The sequence below is a fragment of the Crocodylus porosus genome, unplaced genomic scaffold (assembly GCF_001723895.1).
Source record: "Crocodylus porosus isolate Cpor-Errol unplaced genomic scaffold, CroPor_comp1, whole genome shotgun sequence".
NCBI classification, from domain to species: domain Eukaryota; kingdom Metazoa; phylum Chordata; order Crocodylia; family Crocodylidae; genus Crocodylus; species Crocodylus porosus.
Window position 1 is genome coordinate 22,036,765 of NW_017728911.1, and position 4,836 is coordinate 22,041,600.

Genomic DNA, 4,836 nt, shown 5'->3' on the forward strand with positions numbered 1-4,836 from the left:
CTCCAAGGCACCACTTGTCATATCCTTGGAAAAATGTGCAGAGCACAGATTGGACTCCTCAGCCACCTTAAAACTCACCAGGAATCCCTCCCCTCCCCCCAGCAAACATTATCTTTATATCGAGGGATAGCTGATGACTGCAGTAGTCTAACCTTGAAGTTATAAAGGCATAGAAGATGGTGGCCATAGCTAAAACTGCAAGAAAGGGTTGCGGCCTTCTCACCAGATGGAGTTGATGAAAGGCACTCCTAGCTACTGTAAATCATAATGAACCAGCATTGTGCAGGTTAGATTCAAAGGTGGCTAAGAAAACAAGCACTATGACTACATTGCGACAAATCTGAAGCCTGATAACTTTAGTAGAGATGTAGATGCAACAGAGAACCCAGGAGCACCCCAAGGCTGTAAATCTACACACCAAGGGATGCCATCAACGATAGGTGTCCCTGTCCCCATCCAAGTCAAGCAGTCTGCCTACCACCATCACCTCTATCTTACCTGGTTTCGGTTTCAGCTGGTTCACTACATGCAAGTATCAACTGCAGCCAGTCATTCAGAGGCTGCAAGACTTGGGTCAGATGAGAAAGAGAGAGAGAGCTGGGCAGCATCATGAGTATCCTGATGAAACGTCACTCCAGATCTCTGCAGTCTCACCCACTGGTTTCCTATGCACATTATACAGGAGGAGAGACAAGATGGACTTCTGGGAAACCCCAAAGAAAAGGTCCCCAGGGGATGACAAGCACTCACCTGTCACTACCACCTGTGAGGGAAGATTGGCACCAATTGAGAACAGTCCGGTGAACAACCAGCAGATCATGTACATGCTGCTTATCAGCACTTCACAGTTAACTGTATCACAGGCTGCTGAAAGACCCATTAAAATCAGGAGGGCACAATTTCTCATCACACTCCAGGAGAAGATCGCCAGCCAAGGCCACAAGCCCAGCCTCCGTGCTATGTTCAGGACAAAAGCCAGACTGACAAGGTTCCAGGAATCCACTGGCTTCCAGATGTGCCTGGAGCTGTCATGGAGCTGCCTGATCAATGGCTGTCTGCAGAAAAGGGTGGTTGGAGGCAGGGCAGTAACTGCCCAGGCGCATCATTGTCAAGCAATGGTTTCTTGAGCAGGGACCAGAATATTTGGCACCCTGCCCTGCTGAAGTGAGGGACTGACAACCCCAACCAGCAGTGGCCCCAGTCTCCCCTGGCTGGCTTTTACAAGCCCAACTGGCACAGGTCCAGTTCACAACTGGTCACCTTCTTTCCCCCTCCCACCCTCCAAGCACATCCTGTGCATTAGCAGGTGACAGCAGCTTAAGTTGATCTGTGTAAATGGGTCAAGACAGAGCATCCTCGACCCCAACCTCTGACTGCAGCAAAAGTGGTGGCCCCCCAAGCCCTCCTTTATGTACTCCTTTAATTCCTCTTTCTTACCAGAAAGCCTGATAACAGTGATTTCCGTATCACATTTTGTATCAACTTTTAATAAATTGATTTCTTATAGTTCCTTATTGTAAATCCTATGAAGTCATAGAACTAAAATGGAACTTGACATTAAGTCTGCTGCAGCTAGTGGTTAAAATCTAGAGCTTAACATAGTGGTTTAAATCAATGTAACGTCTTGGTTGCTCAGAGGAAAGGTGTGCAGGGGAAGTTCCTTTTAACTTCTTCTCCCTGTGTGTATATAGGTATTCAGTCACCATTTGGTCCAGCACATTCCAGATCCACGCTTTGTTTAAATCAATTGATAATATTATTAATACAGAATATCTTTGTATTGATAGTATTTTGAAAAAGCAAAACCACAATTCTCCAAATCATTGGCTTAATAGCCTATGATTGATGTACTTTCGTTTGCATTAATGAATATTTGGGTGCCAAATGTAACTTGCCTCACCAATTGCATAACAATATTGACAATGCTTGTCTGGAAAGAATTTCGAGTATGAAACATGCCTCCAAAAGTATCAGTTCAGTCTAAAAGTATGCCTGTGAAGCAAGGTGAGTGAATGCTTCTCAACTTGCATATAGGCAAACTAAGTAAATGCGATAATGTGATAAAGTTTAAGGCTTGAGTGAAAATCATGGCCAGAGCTGAGCTGGATTATAAATCTGGCTCTTAATACTATGGCCAGCCATTTTATTGTACCTCTTTCTTTACTACCAGATTCCTCTGATGTGTTTCTTTTAAGATCAAGCATTCGAGAGGTAATTAGCATTTAAAAGCCATGTTTCCACTAATATATTAGTGAAAAGAAATATGTTGGCAGAATCTGAAGGTTACCAGTTACAATGAAGAACATGTTTTAGGATAAATGAAAGTTAAGGCCTAATATAGCATGACAATACCCCATTAATCTGCACCCGATTGACACAACAGTGGTCTATTGTGTCAATGAGGATTTAAGGAGCTTTACAACATGGTACTGATGGTTTATCATATCAATAGGAGCCTGCATAGATTTGTGTTAAAAACAGTTGCTGCATAATTCCCGTACTGAATGGTACATGCCCAGCAAATGTGTGTCCTGAAAGAAGAAAAAGAAAAACACCTTATTTAATGTGGTTGCATGCATTTGCAACAGCAAGCCCAAAAACTTAAACAAATCACCATATTTAATGTTTAAACTTAGCATACAAGTGTAGGCTATATACCCAAATCCTCCAAAAAGTAACATTTTAAACTGAAGCCCTTTGTACAGTCTCTGAGCGCTTGCTGACATGGTGATAATATATTATCAAATTGATTTAAACAAAGTGTGGCTCTGAAATGCTCCGAGACGGTCTGTGACTGAGTACCTGCTAATACTCAAGGAGGAAGGGAAGTCTCCAGGAGCTTCCCCCCACATCCTCTTGCCCACCTGAGCAGAGGGAGGGCAGAGACACGGCTCAACAGACCTGGAGGTTGTGCTTGTCTTTGCCTGAACCTTGCTGTAGGGGTAACCGTTAGGTGAATTTTACAGACCAGTTACAAAAGCCCTGAAGAATGAAGCAGAGAATGAAAATACTGGTAGCCCCTTGGGGACTGCAGTTTTATTAGCTGGCGGTACCGTAGGGCATTCTGAAAACAGGGAGACTAATCCTATGTTTTAAAATGTTTGGCATGGACAGCCTGCACCTAGAGATATGGCCGTTTTGTAAAGCTAAATAGCAGTGGAACTGTGCAGAATATATAGCTTCTGAGTATAAAAGCTGCAGAGATATTTTGTGAACCGAATCTTTCTCCTTCATGCAGTCACATTGCACACTATAAGCTTTTTTGCCCTCAGGTTTGCAATTTGATTCCTAATCAAGCCAATAGTCGCCATCCCAGCATCTTCATGCGGTGTGCAAATTTGGATGCCTGCAGCACAAGGTTGTTCCCTGGAAGGAGAAAATAAAGGATGTCCTTACACCTCTAAACAGGCGAAAGCTTCTGGGTCACAAAATAGCTATGCTGAGTGTCTGCTGTAAAGAAGCCTATAATGATGTTGCCTTCAACCTGTCACCACCAGAAAACGTCAGTGTGAGACGGCCAAAGGACTGAGTTGCCAGAAATGCCCTATTCCCATGGCTGAGAGATTTCGCTGGCACAGGCACTAAAGAGAATCTACTATGGGCCAAATCCTGAAGGCCTTTCTCAGTCGAATCAGTTTTCAACAGGCAGAACTCCTGCTGTGAAATCAATGGGAGCTTTCAGCAAGCCAAATCATGCAGGATCAGCCCAAAATATTATTTGAGAGTAAGTATCGACCACTCACGATCTGTGCGGGAGAAGAAAGAATTAGGGGGAGTGCAAGTAGCAGCAGCCTCCCAGTGCTTCTCATCTTGTTTCACCAGTTTAGGTGCATCACCTGGAGGGCTCGGCTCCATCCTAGAGCTGGAATAACATGGAGGCTTTACTGATGACCCTCTGATTTATTTTTAAACTGAAATTTTCTTTTCTCAGCGTTCAAAAAAACAAAAAACAAACCAAAACCTAAGATAATAAGATTTGGAGAATGCTATCTTTTCCCCTGAAGCCCCACAGGCTCCTGACCATATTAAGACCTAAATTATTTTCTATTTCATCTGAAAAACTAATAAATCACCCCAAATTCCCGGAATTAATTTCCCTGCTTCCAGTCTTCATTGTTGGTTTTTTTTAAAACCTATTGCTGTATGTGGCAGGCTACTTCAAGGAACAGAGCGTCAAAAATACCGCCCCCCCCCCCAACGACATTTTGCATTAAATACTCCCCTGAAAAATTACCCTGTCCCCAACTTTTGCTCAGAGTAGGAGTGAGCGTGTGGGTGTTAAAGGCTGCTTCCCTTAGCGGTTCTGCTGAGATGGGGCAGGATTTTGGGAAGTGGGGGGAGAGGCACTGCCTAAGCACGGAAAACTAACTGAACTTTGGGAGCGGACTGGCAGGCAGAGCCTTCTGGCAACAACTGTTTGTCCTCAGGATGCTTGAACGAAGCCCAGAATAATAAGCCGGAGCTGTGGGGATGGGGAGGGGGCCGAACCACAGCGGAGGCTCCTTCGTGGCCACTGCTCACAGCGCGGCGGAGGGGCCGGGAGTTGGTGTAGCCGCTCCTCGGAGGTGGGAGGCGGCGGCGGCGGCGGCGGGGCGGGGGCGCTCCGTCCGAGCCGGCGGGGATGGGACGCGGCGCTGCGGCGGGCAGGGAAGCCGCCTCCCCGGCTCTCCCGACGGATTGACTGGAGATGGAGCGGATTGCAGCGGTCTCCGGCCTCGGGTTTGTTTTGCTCCCGGCTCGTCCCGGCGCGGGCGAAGGTCGGGCTGCTCCCGGGACCGCCCGCGCCGCCCCGCCAGGTAAGCGCTGCCGGGCCGCGCGCTTTCCGCGAAAGTTGCG

At 46.4% G+C, this 4,836-nt stretch overlaps 1 protein-coding gene across 9 annotated transcripts in view; it reads left to right on the top strand.

The window, feature by feature from the left end:
* Nucleotides 1-4,836, top strand: part of SEMA6D (semaphorin 6D) — a 272,909-nt gene that overhangs the window by 233,211 nt on the left and 34,862 nt on the right. Inside the window, exon 1 of one of the 9 annotated variants that reach the window (XM_019533596.1) lies at nucleotides 4,770-4,796. The exons of the other annotated variants lie outside the window; for them this stretch is intronic. The gene's annotated coding sequence lies outside the window, so the exon portion shown is untranslated. Of the gene's footprint in view, nucleotides 1-4,769; nucleotides 4,797-4,836 lie in introns of those variants that run through there. 9 annotated transcript variants of the gene reach the window in all.